The sequence below is a fragment of the Rhea americana genome, unplaced genomic scaffold (genome assembly GCF_003343005.1).
Source record: "Rhea americana isolate MKP2758 unplaced genomic scaffold, rheAme1 scaffold_262, whole genome shotgun sequence".
NCBI classification, from domain to species: Eukaryota; Metazoa; Chordata; class Aves; order Rheiformes; family Rheidae; genus Rhea; species Rhea americana.
In genome coordinates, this window is record NW_028186382.1 from 534,079 (window position 1) to 551,232 (window position 17,154).

At 43.1% G+C, this 17,154-nt stretch overlaps 1 protein-coding gene across 1 annotated transcript in view; it reads left to right on the plus strand.

The window, feature by feature from the left end:
- Nucleotides 1-17,154, plus strand: part of NRG2 (neuregulin 2) — a 94,594-nt gene that overhangs the window by 11,896 nt on the left and 65,544 nt on the right. The window lies entirely within an intron of this gene.

The following is a 17,154-nucleotide window of genomic DNA, read 5'->3' on the forward strand; positions in this document are numbered from 1 at the left end:
CCTAGGGTGTGAATTTAAAGGGAAAGAACTATTCTTCACCAGGTTCCTGCCTTCAACCCTCTTATTCTGCAAAAAAAAGGACTGATACTTTTACTGTGCTGCCAGTTGGACTTCATTAAACAGCTAAATTTAAACTGAGAAGCTAAAGACTTTAGTGGCAGCTCTATTCCAAGCTGTTTTGGGGCTCTCAATGCTGCACTGTGGTGACTGATTAATGCCACAGAGGAGGTGATGGGGTAAGAAGGAGGATGCTGATGTCCTCAAGATTCCCTATGTTCCAGAAAAGAGGGACCAGTTTAAACTAGCCCTAATTTTGGGGCTCTTGATACCTGCTGGAGAAGCCACCCTGAACACAGAGGGACCTAGACAGACCAGCAGTCTATGAATCCCCTTTGCATTGGTATTTGGATTAGCTACTCAAGTCCAAACYTGTTAGAGCAGCCTGGGATTGTGCTTGATGAATTACCCCAAATCAACAGCCTTTCTATGCTGCTCTCAGCCCATGAGAGCTAACTATGGTATGAGGAGGTATGTTACAGGGGTTGCATGTAGGTATTATGTTTTGTTATGTATACCACAAATGTGGTCCACACCAAGCTATCAGTGTTGGTCATCCTAGCTGCCATCTGTGGCCCTCAAATGGCAGAATATGAAGCTTCCTACCCCCGACTATTCTCTGCAGCTTTCTAGAGGCTTAAAAATGCACTTTGAACACTGGCTGAACCTTACTGTGCCAGACCTCAGAAGGGCTGGGGGAAAATGAGCCTGAGGAGATCTGACTGCAGGCCCATAAAGGGAGGTAGGTGGGTGGACTGTGTCTCCTGAGCTGCTGTTGGAGGCACTGCAGTGATCTCTGGGGCTGGTCCTAATGAACAGAGATCTTGTGCTCCCTCTTACTAGCACAGTGGTGTTYTTCATGCCAAGCATTATCATGGCTCTTCCAAGGACAGTGTGGGTGGGAAAGGGGCTTTGTATTGGAAAGTGAGGGAAGAGACACTGAAAACAATTTGTGTCCCTCGGGATGGAAATCTAAGACCCCTGAAAGAAAGGGGACATAATGAGTACAGAAAGTCACATACATGAGGCATTCTTACTTCATATCTCTTCTGAGGCCAAAGGCGAAAGCCCAGATGTCCCTAACTGTTAGCCAGTTTTTACTCAGTGCATCAGTACTCTGTGGAAATTGTCACTGCTGTCATTGAGGGCAAGAGCATAGCAGGACTGGCAGAAAGGGTGAGACATTTATATGAGGAACAGACATACTGTCAGATGGATTAACTAGGGTAAAAATATATAGGGGGTTATAAGCCCCTGGGCATCAGGGCACAAACAACAACTCTGTCCCGGATATAATGCAAAAAACCTCCCTCCTGGGAAGCTATTCAAGAAGAGTAAGTGATACTTGTTACCATAAAGTGGAGGTCCCTGTCTAGTAAGGAGTGCGGTCTAACTCAACATGACAGTTGTCTTCTCTGCAGCATGGTGGTCTTTTCTGGCTGCTTTTTGTGCCTGTCATGAGTTCCCATGTGTCAACAAAGCCTTGCCCTGTTCTTCACTGCTGGAGCTGCCCAGAGCTCTCCCTGCTAACAGAGCTGACTGCTTGGAGACACATCAGGGTTGAAATGATTTATTCCTCAGCCATTTATTGTGAATGAACTATTGGAAGTCTTTCAAAAGTCATCATCTCTTGACTTAAGTTCAACTAATTTTTTTAACAGCATCAGTTTTACATAAAAAGTTAGAGGTAGAGGGAAAATATCCAATAAGGTTGATGCTGATAAACAGTCCTAGCTGATGAACATCTACCTTGCAAAGACACTTGATTATTTAGAGGATCATTGGGGTTCTGGGAATTACAAGACAACTGCCCCATAGAAATGTGGTGGTTTGCTTGTTTACTCTAGATATCTGATAAAATGTCAAAATATTTATATGAAAGCAGGTAACACTTTGCTAGTATTTAGACTGTAGTAAAGTCTCCTGATACAGTTCATAAAATCTTAGCACCACAAATTAATTCCGTTTGGTAAGGACAGGAGAGCATCACATGGGATGAAAACTGGATGGGGGACCATGAACAATGGATTAGGATAAACAGTAGTGTGTCTAATTATCAGGGGAGTGAAGGAGAGCACAGTGTTGGGAGCTGAAGTCTTTCCAATTACTGTACTTCATGGTGAGTCGCACATAGTTAAACTCTGTTGTAACTCCATGCAGTTCTGTGGGGCTCCTACAGCAACTAAAGGGAGTCTATGGGAGTTCTTAGGAAGCTGAATCTATTAATCTTTAGTTAGTTGGAACATTTTTCAGAACATCTTTCATATTGCCAGGCTGATATGGCTGTTCAGCTTTCATTCACATTGACAAAGATGCTCCCAGTTAATTATCTGGTATTTTGACCAGAAATTTATTTACCACCAAATTACAGAGGGAGAGAAGCAAGTTGGAAAAATGGGGTGAAAAGCTTAACAGAGTAGGCTGCATCTTACTGGGACTTTATCCTCCAGCTTCAGATGAGATGCAGGTAACCACTGGCTTGGGTCCTTGCCCAGAAACACCAGCTTTTACAAAAACTGATCCTTGATGGAGACTGCACCCTCTCTCACTGAAGGAAGTTGCAGAAAAGTTAATGTTCATTGTCAGTATTGTATTTTGAATGTGTCTTCTTGTATCTGGGACTAGATAGTAACAGTAGAGGAACAGAGTSCACTGAGTAGACTGTAAGGAATGATGTTAAATATGGCAATATTCTTGAGGGCTGAAGTAAAATTATGTGTACATCCTACAGTGAATTATTCTGACTGGTTATAGCCATTTGGAGGTTGTGAGGCTGTTGATAAAGAGCCTCAGTAAACCACCTCTTTTATCCCATGTGGCACAGACTTGAGGCTCATGTCCCATTCTGTGTGCATCTTGCAGCCAAGCTGAAGTGAGATGGGAAAGACAAAGATGAGTGGTTTTGGTTACATTGCATGCAATTAGTGGCAGCTTGGCATGGGCAAGGAGAAGGAAACAGAAAGATGGGGCAGTATAAAGGGCTAGAAGACAAAAGAACAGATAGGCTGTATCTATGGGAATGAGTAGAACATGTCTTTTGCAACCGGGGGCCAAAATAGCCACCTGTTTGGAACAACCCACAGGCCACAATAACTGTCTGTGGATGGGTCCCCAGTCTCCTGCTACATAGTCTGCCTTCGTACTGACAGCCTTTCTTGCAGGGGCTCCTGACCTCTTCCCAGAAGCAGTGTTGTTGCCTGTTGGAAACACTGTGAGCTTGGGATCAGGATACTTGGACATCCTTGAGGTCGGCCATGTTCCAGGGACCTTCTGTCAGAGCAGTGTAAATGTGTAATGCCAGATTGTTTGTGTGTCAGCATCCTGGTGAGTTGGACGGATGTTACAGGGTTGATGCCACGTTGGGACAGGGATGTGGACTACTCAACTTCTGAAGGTTTCTTCCAAGCTCTTTTTTGTAATTCTGTGATTTGTTGTCCACCTCAGCACTGTCTTTGGGCCTCTCTACATTGGTTCTGTAGATGCTGATAATGGCAAAGGTCTAGCCAGGATTTTTCAGGGTAGTTCCTCAGTAGCATTGCAGGGCTGTTTCCTCTTGCATGCTTATCGGAAAGTCACTTGCACAAGGTATTAGAGTGATGGCTTCCTATGAAAATGTTTCCCAGCAGAAGGGACCTCACTCCTTCAATTAGATTTTTCATACTGCTTCTACAGCTGATAGGTTTTTCATATTGCCTTTCATAAAGTCCCCTGAACATCGCTCTTGTGGGTCTCTAGGTGGTTGCCTTCCTCTGTATGGCTCTGAGGATGGTCATTCAAGGATGGTTTGGGGAGATGGTGAAGGGGAGGAGCTGTCACAGTGCAGAAGTGAGGGACCAACTGTGGAGGAATTTTGTTTTATCTGGTCTTAGAGTAGGTGGCAGAGTCCTCTATGCTCTCATTTAGCTCACTCATCAACTGCTTCCTTGCTTTTCCCTGCCACTCTTGCATGGAGATGAGAACCATACATGCTTGTAACACAAGATGATACATCTGTAACACATTGTGACCTGTCTTTTCTCAGTCTTCTTTGAATCCCAAACTCCTTCTACTTGTGGTCACTGCTGCTTATAATTGATGTTTGTGGTGGCATCCAGATGTCCTGACTGCTGTATTCTCCTTATGCTATTCACAGTACAGAGTCAAAATAAGAGACTGTTTGTCCCTGCCCCAAATGTATTTAGTAGGATCTTTCAGAGCGGAAATGGAAGCATAGAGAAGGGATATGAATTGTCCTACTTTACACAATATTTCTGGGATAAAATTCAGCACTATTAATAGCTTTTTGCTCAACAACCATCTTTTGTTCAGAACTCTGATTTTCACCTTAAGTTGTTTGCATTGTGCAAGATCTGCTGGTGAATTCAGCAGAAGTTTCTACCTTGTGATCAGCAGCTAGACTTAAAGCAGGTCTAATAAACCTCTACCCACTTTGGATTCAGAATACAATGCTCTTTCTGCTGAGCCTATTACTATGTTGCATGTCATCTCCTGTACACCCACGTTTCAATGCTACATGGTTGGTGTTTGGTTTTGTTTGCTTGCACTCTGCAGTGTCATATAGAAAATGAGCTGTGTTACCCCTTCTTTTGCTTCTCTTCCCTAGGTCCTAAAATGGAGTAGTGGGACCACCAGCAAAAGTTCACTCACATCAAAAACTCAAATTTGTTTTAGCTTAATACTTATTTGTTGCCTGTGAATATTTCATCAAGAGAACTTTCCACCAGAAATATTTGTGGAAACAGTAACTGTTGATTAAACTTCAACAAAGAGTCACAGGAAGCAAATTTTAAAATTGCAACCGTGTGTTTGTGATTATGACAGTTCTGTCACTGCTGTCAGGCACTAGAATTGATGAAGGCCACAAAATTTCTTTATCCAACCAAAATGAGCCAGAGTGGCTTAATTTTTTTTTTATAGAAGCCACAAACTGCTCATGAGCAATTTATAAGCCAAAACTTAGCCAGTATGGCTTTCCAGAGAATAGTTCTGAGGAATATTGCAATAAGCAATATTCAGATATAAAAAGAGGGAAAATAAGGATAAAAAAATCAATCAGGACGAACTGACATCCTCGAGACTCCTGACGGCCATAAATCAGTCTGTTTGGGGGACATTTCACTGCAAGCCACCCATCACTGTGCTTCAATGGGGGTCCAGAGCTATTCAGAACAATGCTGGGAAGCCATGCTCTGGACAAGGCAGGAGACACGCTATGTTAGTGTCTCTGTTGGGTAGTGCACAGAGTCCCAAATGGAATTTACGACTAGCTTCTCCTCTATAACCCACTAAGGAGGGTGGCCCCTTCTCTGTAGGGTTCAATTGCTTGTTCAGTTCAACTAGTCCGCTGAGTGTTGCAGGCATGGACTGGAGCTGACTCCTATGTGTGGATCAAGTTCCATTGTGCAAATAGTCACACTGACTTCAATGGAGAGATTGATATATGGGAAGAAAGTAGAGTTTAGCCTGAATCAGGTGTCATTTCAGGAGTGGCCTGAGATCCCAAGAGCCCTGAGTATTATGAGAATAATAGTAATATAGAGTGGTAAATTTATCTACATTTGATGGGATTTGGACCTATATAAGTTTGACTGCCTTGAAAAAGCTGTTTCAGGGATGATCTTTATTTTCTTTCCCTTTCCTGTGTTTGGATGAAAAACAGACCTGTGGTTAGTGTTTAAGGATTCTTTTGGTACTAGTGCTTTAAAACATTTCTTAAACTAATAAAAAAGCTTTTCATCTTTCTAATACAACATTGCGGAGAACAAACAAGTCTTTAATGCAAGCCCTGGGGTCTCTTGTGGGGAGATCCTGATAAAAACACAGCTTTCTGTTTTGGAAATACCCTCTGGTGAATTTGTCAAAACCCTACCAGAGACAATGGTGAACTTTCAAATTAAGCAGAGATCTAGAAAGGAATATTTATAATTAAGACTGCAAGTGGTTGACTTTCGTCATGGAATATTAGTGACCATGATTTTGTAGGTTAAAAATAAAAAGTCTTCTTCCCAGTGTTAGAAACTGCTAATTGAATTTTAACTTCTACAGGCATTAAAGTAGTTGCTCCATTCAAAGAAAAAAGAAAAATGCTTGTATCGTGCACTCTTTCCACTTGGCCTCGTACGAAATATCAGGACACTCTCTGACCCAAAATAGCTGGGGGAATTTGAAATATCTGAAAGTGTTAGAAGTTGGGAGGTTTCCTCTGACCTTCACCTGACCTTTACCCGACCTGAATTAACATCATCGTAATAGGTCCCAATTTCTTGCAGATTTGCCCTACTTGCACAGGTTATGCAGGTTTAAAAGTACTTGTTAAAATTGACTCTCATCTGTAAGTCTGAGTGGGCAAGAAAGGAGGCAGATTTGGGGATTTTGCTGATGTGGGCCGAATTTCAACAGTTCCTTCACAGTGAGGTGCTGCAGATTGTGCTGCATGCTTTATGGTCTTCTGACCTCAGACCTCACATCCCAGCAGTTTAATGCTTCCAGGCTAAGGTACTCATTCTGTTTTAACATAATATACTGACAGAGGAGGAAAAAAATGTCCATAAGTGCTATATTATCCAAAGCTAAGAATACATCCTTGGTCCTTCGCTTTCACATCTGACTTCAACTGGCACAAGACAGGAGCAGGCAGAGAGAGGGAGAAGAAGAAGATGTCAAGAACATGCATTTACTTGGTAAACCATGTGTCTCACTAGTAGACTCAGTTCCATTTGTCTATTTGAAATGGCCATGCTTGCTGATTTATCAGAAGGACTTGGTGACTGGCTTTTGGGGGTTTTCTATATTCATAGCACTGCAGCTGGTCTTATTTTTGCAAATTTACCCGTAATGCTCCCACCAGTCCTTGTCAATGTGTTTTCTGTCCTGTTGTCATTGATAGAGCCCAGGCAGGTGCAGGCAGTCTCAGTTATAGGGATTTCAGTTCCCCTTTAACTAAGTTTTTTTCTGTCTCTCACATCTTTTAAATAAACACTTTTTGTGGCTGATAATGCTGTGAAACATCAAATAATTTTTTATTCTCTTTTTGATACTGATGATATTTCACTGATAGCATTTTTACATAAGCAAGTCCTTCTGTATATGCTTTCAGGTACAGATGTCGTAATAACCATTTAATGAAACAGAGGTTTTTTGCTTAGATTATTTTGTCCCCTGGGCTGAGGTTATGTTTTACTTTGGTGTTTGAAAGATGATGAATTCCACTCAGGTCCTTTCCAGTGTACTTTCCAGTGTGCTAGGGGTAAGGGATTTGTGCTTAGTATTCAGTGAGTGAAACAAAGAACTGATGTATTTTAAAGGTTTGAATGCTCTTGGTAATTCATTTGTTGGCTGGATCTTGACTGGCGTTACATAGCATATGAGTAGACCATTTTTCTAGCTGATCACTAAGATAGAGATAAAGCTATATTTTATGAATTGCTGTTTCCAAGGTCATCTGGAAATTGAACAGTTCATGAAATATATCTTTGTTCAAAGATATATTTGATTATATGAAGTATGACTAGAATCAATTGGGTACAAACAAGATGTTGCCTTTAGGGTTGAAAACACATTGTTAGAGGCATAAAGAGCAAAAATTGTCCCTGCTGTGTTTGTGTGACTATTGTTTTTGGTTTTAATAGGAACAAAATGAATGACATTTTTCCATCAGACCACTTATGCTCAACGATACCTCCAGGACAACTTCCTGACTGAAAATATTCAAAACAAACAAACACAATAGCAATTCTACTCCAATTATATTGTTTGCAAACCAGCTAGTGTTCATAGAGTACTAGGTTTGGCAAATCCAAGCACTTCAGCCCTGTCTTTTAGTATTGCATATTTGCACACACGTTTCTTGTAGCTGTTGTGCTATTTAGGTAAGCGTCTAAGTGAGCGGTTTCAGGGACACCTCAAGCAGTTCTACCCACTCTTGATAAAAGCATACACTATCTCCCTGAAAATATTTCAGTGCAAAGTCTGTGTATTGGGAAGACATCCTTGTCCAGTGGCCAAATGCTCATTGATTTCAATGGAGCTGAGATTTCAGTTTATGCTTCTATGCCAAATCATACATGAATCTCAAACCTTACGCTTGAAAGAAAAGTAGCTAAATACTGAGTGTAGAAAAGAGAAAGACAACGGAGGAGGAATTCGTCTGTTGCACTTCTAGGTAAGTGGAGACAACATTTGTATGAGGTTTCAGTTCTCCCATGCAACAGGACAAGAGGCAATGGGCAAAAACTGAACCACAGGAAGTTCCGCCTGAACGTGAGGAGGAATTTCTTCACTGTGACAGTGACAGAGCACTGGACCAGGTTGCCCGAAGAGGTTGTGGAGTATCCTTCTCTGGATATATTCAAAGCCCTCCTGGCTGCAACCCTGTCTAACATGCTGTAGGTGACCCTGCTTGAGCAGGGTGATTGGACCAGATTAATCTCCAGAGCTCGCTTCCAGCCTTACCAATTCTATGATTCTATGAAAGTGAACTTGCTGGCTTAGTAGCACCTTAGGCACTTCTTAATTCTTTTTCCCTGTGATTTGAGCTGTTAGGATTTGGCCAGAAGGATAATTTATAGAGAGAAACCAAAATCATCAAGCCCACTTGTGGCTTGTCRGTCAATTTTCCTTGACTGCTGAGAATGGTCATGGAAACACTAACTGTCGAAACTCCTAGTCTTAAATACGTATTCTGTAGTGGATTGACTTTGTAGTCAACTCTCTGTTCCCTGAGACAATGAGGGCTGCAAGAACCTCCTTAAGGAAAAAAAAAGCCTGTATAATGGATGCTATGAGACATATATATAGGGAGAGATAATACAGCCATTCTGGACTGAGCAAGGTTTCCAGATGTGATTCCAGCTCCAGCTCCTCTGAGCTCAAGTGGGATCCTGCAGTGTAATTTCAGCATCCTTCCACTTCCCTTCTAGTGGTCAGGGTTCTCTTCACAACATAACTCTTCTCTGTGAGCCAGCTGAGCTGATGAACTCAGCTAAGCCTCTAGGACCTGGAGGAAATATTCACACTTTGTCATACCTAGTGTTCCCAGCTACTGAAGTGTGATTCTACCTAGAAACATAAAGGTATAGCTCTGGCTCCTGCTAGCATACTTCTGCAGGAAGGGCAAAGCAGCATGGGGCTTGCTGGGAACAGAGTACATCTCCTGTGCCTTTGAGAACTTCAGCTATGGTTATTAGGCCTTCCTGACGCTCACATCTTTGCAGTGATTGCACAGATAGACTCACGGACATTGGAAGCAAGGTGTATGCAGCCAGAGTGAGCCATATAATCTTATGCTAGACCCCACAGTAGAGTGTCTACCGTAACAAGAGAGACATGGCTATGTGTTAATCAAAAGACCCAATTGTAGCTGCAGCAGAGCCTGACAGACATGAAGTGCTGCCCCCAGGTAATTAAAATTGCACATTGTTGTTTACCTGGCAATTGCCATTGCCTGCGACTGCAAAGATCTGAGTAAGCTGCTGCAGTGTCCAAAGACAATCACATTACCAGCTGTGAGAAAGTTTGGTCATCATTTTTACGTAAACTGGAAATATAAGTTGCCTAAAGCATATGGCATATTGTATGTACTATGTTATATTTTATGTTCTCTATTTGAATAGGGAGCTTGTAATTACCTGCTGATGGGTTGGGACAGTGGTTGAGATAAGACAATGTATTGGTTTCATATTAAGCTTCTCTCACGCAGGCTCCGGACTATTTGTGCTTTCTGGAGGTTGTGCCAATCAGCTGAACAAAGCAAGGCTCTTCTGCCCCCCCACACTTCTGAGATGGTTTTAGTTAAATACACTGCTATTACTTTCAGTGAAACTAGAAGGTCACAGATTCAAAGGTGACTGTGCAGCCATAGAGCACCAAAGAGTTAAACTCCTTTCAGATTCCCAAACATGGAAGCTACAACCTGCTTAGATACATAGCAATAACTGCATTTTTATCCTTTTAAGAAAAATACATAGAAAACGGAGGGCAAACATCTGTGGTATTAGAAATACTAAGCAAAGCCTTTTTTAAAAATATAGTACCCCATGTTCGCATTCCTTCTAGCTGGAAGGAGCTTTCTTTAGAGCTGATACCTATTTGACAAGCTGACATTTGTCGCCGGTATTGAAAAAGTCAAGGAATCAAGGTGGGCCGGAGCTGCTGCTGCTGAGGTTTGACTTTGTCTCCTTGTCAACAAAAGCCAAAGCAGACACAAGCCAAAGGAACACCATGTCTGATAAGAACAGCAGAGATAGCAGACATATCAGAAGCAATAGCTTAGCATTAACCAGGTAGTATTAACCCAGTGGAGAGCACAGTGATCCGCCAAAGGCACCTCTGGTCTACAGATCTGCGCAGTGATGCATTGTGCCGTGGACATATGTCCTAATGCTGTGCAAGAGATGTTAGAACTGGAAATTTTCTGTTTGTGGGAATTCCATCTTTGAAAATGTTTCTGTGTTTGAATTTGGAGCAAGTCAAGGCTGCAACACATTCTCATGGAATCCACCTACCTATACATCTTGCCACCTCCTGTGTGCCAGACAGTGTTGGGGGCCCTCCAGTGACTGGTACCACTTCCTCTGAATGAGGCCAGGAAGATCTGTCATGTCTATTCACGATGTCTGTTGCCCAGAGATCCAAGATATAACTGTAGATTGCCCATTCTTTAGGATTTCCCACAGTGAACAAGATATGACTCTTCAAATAATGGTTGCGGTTAGTGCTGCTGTCTGCTAAAAAATAAACTGAGCACCTTTGTTGGGACTACTTGCCTCTGTTTTATGCTGCTGAGGGGTTGTTTATGATATGATACTGTGGCTGGGATCTGGTTTTGTTGCTGTTCCATTGTTGGACTTTATTTGGGCACTCTGCCCATTTATGGTTAATTAAGTTTTGAATTCAGGCTCAAAAGTGCTTTCAGGCATACTTTAGGTACTGAAAATAAAAGAGATGTTGTTATCATCAGGGTGCTTGAATGTAATCTCAAATGTAATCAGGAGTAAATTGATTAAAGCAGTATGTGTATGCAAGCCCTTGTAAGGTAGATATTTAAGCAACTCATATGGAGTATTTCAAGACTCAGTTTCTAGAATTTGGTGACTTTCTCCTCACATATTTTAGCATTAACTTAGTTCTTAGGACCTACACAACTAGCTTAGGATGGGATCTAATGGTTGTGTGGTTTTTTTTGGAGTGGGCAAAACCTGCATAAAATCCTTATTTCTTGTTAGTCTGACCTCTGCCAGGATTAAACTTTCCTTTCTGCAATATTCCTTGCACTTCAGAAGGTCACATTAGAAAAATTCCCTGGGACGCCTTGTTGGTTCTGACACCTTGTATTATTTCTCTTGTCTTACTCTTTGGTCTTTGTGAAGCTAGTGGGACTTCATCCCTATGAAGAGAAGATTTGAATTCTGATAGAAGACAGATTGAAAGATGACCACAGATATAGGTCCCAAATAATTGTCTAAAGCTATTTATAGATATAGTCACACAAGTACAGTCAAAAACCCCTCCTGATATTCACAAACCCAAATGTAGTGATTTGACCTTGAGATGGCGAATCAGAATCATGAAATTCAAATAATGAGGTATCAAAATGAAACTTGGGCCTGCATAAGATGGATGAGATGATCTGGGCTGAAAGAAGGCAGCGCTGTTTATGTGGCTTGGARACTGGGCCAAATTCAATGTTTGAGCCCTGACAAAAGCTGCGTTGGTTGCATTTGAGCAGCATTAACTGCATGGTAAAGGCTGAGAAAGTGGGGAAATTGGATCTGGACCTCCTTAATATCTAGCTGAGACTGTTTGCCAGGGATTGTATRCTGTTTTAATACATGTGAAGCTAGTGATTGGACTTCCCCAGTGTGTTTGAAAAGGTACCAGGCTGGGAGGAGACAAAACAACCTCAAACATTCAGAGCGCTAAGGAAAGGAGGAACTTTTAAAATCTTCACATCTGCTTGCACTATGCTTAGGACTTTCTGAGCTTTGACTCTGTAGTTTGGCTGGGGAAAAGATAGGTGTTAAAGCTAGAAATGACCCAAAATTTAAAACATTGTCTTTGACATATTCCAGTTGTAGTGCTAAGTGTACTGTTTTGTTCTCTCGAGGTACTTTAGTTTACTGGGGGGAAGGCTGAAAGATGATTCATTCATAGTTTACAAGTGCCTAAATAGGGAAGAGATTTCTAATTGCTACATGGGACTCAGGGAAAGACAGAGATCTGCTGGCAGAAAGCCAAAGTTGAGGACAATCAGGCTAGAAATAAGGACTGCAGTTTAAGCAATAAGGATTAAAAGAATCAGTGGAAGGACTTTGACTGGTGTGTGGCAGACTTTTCGTTAGTTAAGTGACTCTAAATGAGGATTTCAGTATCTTCTTAAAGATGAAGAAATTGTAAAGAGACAGTCTCCAGCCATGAGCAAGACTTCCAGAAGTCCAATAGCACAAAGTTGACCTTCCATGCTGGTAGCACTGCTTCTATTTTGAATGGAGCAAGCAGCTGTGCATAGCTCTGGAAGCACTTGGTTGGTTGCATCCCCACACTTGACAACTCTTCTTCCTCTTTCCATGCTGATGTGTAGCTGTCTAAGCACAAGCCACACTGCTGCACTGAGGCACACATAGATGTGCTGAGACTCACACAGCTGGGAACTCAGCTGCATGTCTGTGCATGTAGTACTTTTTGCAGACACAATCCAAAATATTTCTGGATTGGATTCACCTTTAACTGGCTTTTCTGATTCAGAGGAGAATTACAGTCCATTAAGTGTGGCTTGCAAGCTGAATATAATCTTTAGCTTCTTTTCCTTACTGCAGTAAGGCAGCTGAAGATAGGCAATTTGGGAAGGAAACATGTTCTCCTCCCTTTTTCCAGGTGAGAGTGGTCTTGCTGGAGGGGTGTGATGCAGGCCCCTGCCCCATTTAATTCTTACAGCAGTGTCAGCTCTGTCTCTGCCAAGCCTGCTGTAAGTCACTCTGGGCCTACCTATTTATTAATATGATATGAGTTATCACTGATGGCTGAGAACACACCAAGGTGGAAGACAAGTCTGCATAGGGTTGGATGAAATATGGTTCACAGAGGTGGCAAGAGTACTGGGGAAGAGAGATACTGGGGAGGTTTCTTGCTCATCTTTGGCCCTGTCCTTCAGTGATCTCAAGGTCTCTGGGCTTTGGACAGCTCTTTCCAGCATTTTATATGGAGAGGGACAGAGTTGGCGGATCTTTCTTGCAGACCGTGCTGTCTGCTTCATACTGCTGCAGACCACAAGCCTAGAAATAATATGAAGCAGATACACTAATGCCAAGTTGGAGACCTTCCTGGTATTTAACGGATATGTATACTGTTGAAATGGTACAGAATGACCTTAGTGTACAATAGACGTCAACCCACACACATTCACAAAGAATAAATATTTGACAAAGTCTATTTTTCTATTCCCCCAAATGACCACTATAAAAGCAAGGTCCTGTTTACCTTCCAGGGTCTCCATGCATATTGTTCTGAGAAGAGATGAGCTCTCTTCTCCATTCATTGCCTTCCCACTCTTTTAGGTGACACATTGCCAAGCAAGGAACAGGAATATTGGCTTTACTAAACTTAGAGCACCTTGGATTTTCACAAACCTCCTAACATTTAGGAAAAAAATGAAGACAGTTTTGTTCTGGAGTGTGACAAGGCACAGTGACCTGAGAAACAGTACAATCCTTCAGTGCACAGCCTGAAGTGATTCTCTGTAGGTGTCTAATTTTTGTGCTGTCCATGCCCTATTACCACATGTCCACTGGCACAGGTTTCAGTGAGTCTGCAGCAGGCATGGATGTGCAGAAATTACAATAGGGAAAAATATTTGATGTGATTTGTTCTCCCTTAGTGTATTAAGTATATTTCTTTTGCACTTCTGAATCTTGTTGGCATCTGTGCCTTGATGCCAGTGTAGCTCTGTAGAATCATAGAATTGGTAAGGTTGGAAAAGACCTCTGGAGATCATCTAGTCCAACCACCCTGCTCAAGCAGGGTCACCTACAGCATGTTAGACAGGGTTGCAGCCAGGAGGGCTTTGAACATCTCCAGAGAAGGAGACTCCACAACCTCTTYGGGCAACCTGGTCCAGTGCTCTGTCACTGTCACAGTGAAGAAATTCCTCCTCACGTTCAGGCGGAACTTTCTGTGGTTCAGTTTTTGCCCATTATCTCTTGTTCTGTCACATGAGACAACTGAAAAGAGTTTGTCCCCATCCCCTTGACACCCTCCCTTCAGGTACTTATACACTTTGACAAGATCCCCCCTCAGTCTTCTCTTCCCCAGGCTGAACAGGACCAGCTCTTGCAGCCGTTCCTCATGGGGCAGGTGCTCCAGCCCTCTGATCATCTTTGTAGCCCTATGCTGGACTCTCTCCAGTAGCTCCATGTCTCTCGTGTACGGGGGAGCCCAAAACTGGATGCAGGCCTCAAGATGAAGCCTCCCCAGGGCTGAGTAGAGGGGCAGGATCACCTCCCTCGACCTGCTGGCAACATTCTTCCTAATGCACCCAAGGACACCATTGGCCTTCTTGGCCAATAGGGCACATTGCTGCCTCCTGGTCAACTTGTCATCCACCAGCACTCCCAAGTCCTTCTCTGCAGGGCTGCTCTCCAGCAGGTCAGCCCCCAGCTTGTACTGATGCCTAGGGTTATTTCTCCCCAGGTACAGGACTTTGCACTTGCCCTTGTTGAACCTCAGGAGGTTCCTCTCCACTCACATCTCCAGCCTGCCCAGGTCTTTCTGAATGGCAGCACAGGCCTCTGTTGTGTCAGCCACTCCTCCCAGGTTGGTATCATCAGCAAACTTGCTGAGGAGGCACTCTGTCCCCTCATCTAGGTCATTGATGAAGAAGTTGAACAGGATGGGGCCCAGTACTGAGCTCTGGGGGATGCCGCTAGCCACAGGCCTCCTACTGGACTCCACACCACTGAGGACAACCCTCTGAGCTCTGCCTTTCAGCCAGTTCTCAATCCACCTCACTGTCCACTCATCTAACCCACACTTCCTGAGCTTATCTAGGAGGATGTTATGGGAGACAATGTCAAAAGCCTTGCTGAAGTCAAGGTACACAAYGTCCACTGCTCTCCCYTCATCTAACCAGCCAGTCATTCCATCRTAGAAGGCTRTCAGATTGGTTAAGCAGGATTTCCCCGTGGTGAATCCCTTCTGGCTACTCCTGATCACCTTCTTTTTCTCCATATGCCTGGAGATGACATCCAGAATGAGCTGTTGCATCCTCTTTCCAGGGATGGAGGTGAGGCTGACTGGCCTATAGTTGCCTGGGTCCTCCTTCTTGCCCTTTTTGAGGACTGGGGTGACACTGGCTTTCTTCCAGTCCTCAGGCACCTCTCCAGTTCTCCAGGACCTTTCAAAGTTGATGGAGAGCGACCTGTCAACAACATCTGCCAGCTCCCTCAGTACCCGTGGGTGCATCCCATCTGGGCCCATGGATTTGTGGATGTCAAACTTGCCCAGAAGATCTCTAATCCCATCCTCCTCAACCAAAGGAAAGTCTTCCCTTCTCTGGACTTTCTCGCTCACATCCAGGCTGTAGCCTTGGATTCTTGAGGGCTGCCCTTAGCAGTGAAGGCTGAAGCAAAGAAGGCATTCAGTAATTCTGCCTTCTCTGTAGCCTTTGTCAGCAGGCTCCAGCCCCATTCAGTAGTTGCTAGTAGTGTAGCTTAGAGCCAGATGAAGATCAGGGGTGCTGAGGACCAGATCTGCCGTGTTACCCTCTCAGGCACTGCTGAGCACGTCTCATCTCCTGATCACAGAAGGCTCTAAGTTTGCCGTTTGCTAATTACTGTTACCCTGAACTGTTTCATTTCTGTCCGTGTTTACATTTTTTTGATTAAGAACAATTTAGCTTTTGATCCCCTCACACATAAAACAAAGGAATACGAGAGTTGTTAGAATTTCCTGCCAAGTGAGCATTTGCCTGATGATTGCTATGCTTTTTTTTTATTTCTTTTGTGTAAGATCACCTTCAGTGAAAACAGTCTTTAAATAAAACCAACCTACAATTATTTAGCTTGGCAAGAAGAATGAGAGGAGAAATACAAAGGTCTATAAAATAGTGATTGCGCTAATGAAACTCATGCCGTTTCTCCTCCTTTTATTGCTGTCCATATCACAAGATCAGAATACACAAAGCAATTAAAAGACAACCAGTGCGTATTAGGAGGAGGAAATACTTTATCTGTAAGACATTTTAGACAAGTGGAAATCATTATAACCAATATTCTTTAAGCAAAACCTGGAACTTACTATTTTCTTTTTTTTTTCTTTTCTTTTTTTTCTTTTTTTCTTTTTTTTAAGGTCAGATCTGAGCATGAAAAGGGGAACTGGAAGAATGCAGATCTGTCAGTTGAACAAAAAATTGCAAGCCTGATCTTTGCATGTCAGATATATTAGAAAGCCTGGCAGGGATTGATAAGCAGTCTCGCTCACTTCTGCTTGATGTTCCAGGTGCATGGTAAAACCATCTCTCTGAAACAAACAGGAAAGGTCATCTGCCATGTTTCAGACTAGAAGGACTGATGGTCTGACAGTCGTTGGTGTTCCTAAGACCTAAAGGGAAAGGGCTTTAAAGGGCTTTATTCTTTCACATTTCTAACTGTGACCCAAAGAATTGCTGTCTCTCCTTCCTCATCCTTACACATGTAGGTTTTCATTTCATTTAACCCCTGTGGGTGGCTGCCACTTTGCTGCTCACACTGCCACACTGATGACCTTCTGTCTTAGCAGCTTTTCCTCCCTGAGGATGTTTCAGTCCTCTCAGCAGCGTGAGGTGGTATAGAGTGAGTGCCTGGCTCGTATAGGCACACAGAGGAGCATCCACAGCGCGTAGAGCTGGAAGGAGAGAGAACAACTTCCCGTGGCCTGTCTATTCTCTCTCTGTAGCAAAATGCTCTGGCTGTGATTGGTGGGGGCTGTGGGATTGGCAGCATGTCCATCAGCAGTGAAAGAGGTAAAGGAGATGCTGATAATCATAGGCAGCAATGCCAGGATGGAGAAAAAAATTCATCTCCAGAGAGCCTGAGCTCCAGCAGTTCTAGTTCCAGCCTAGCTTGAGAG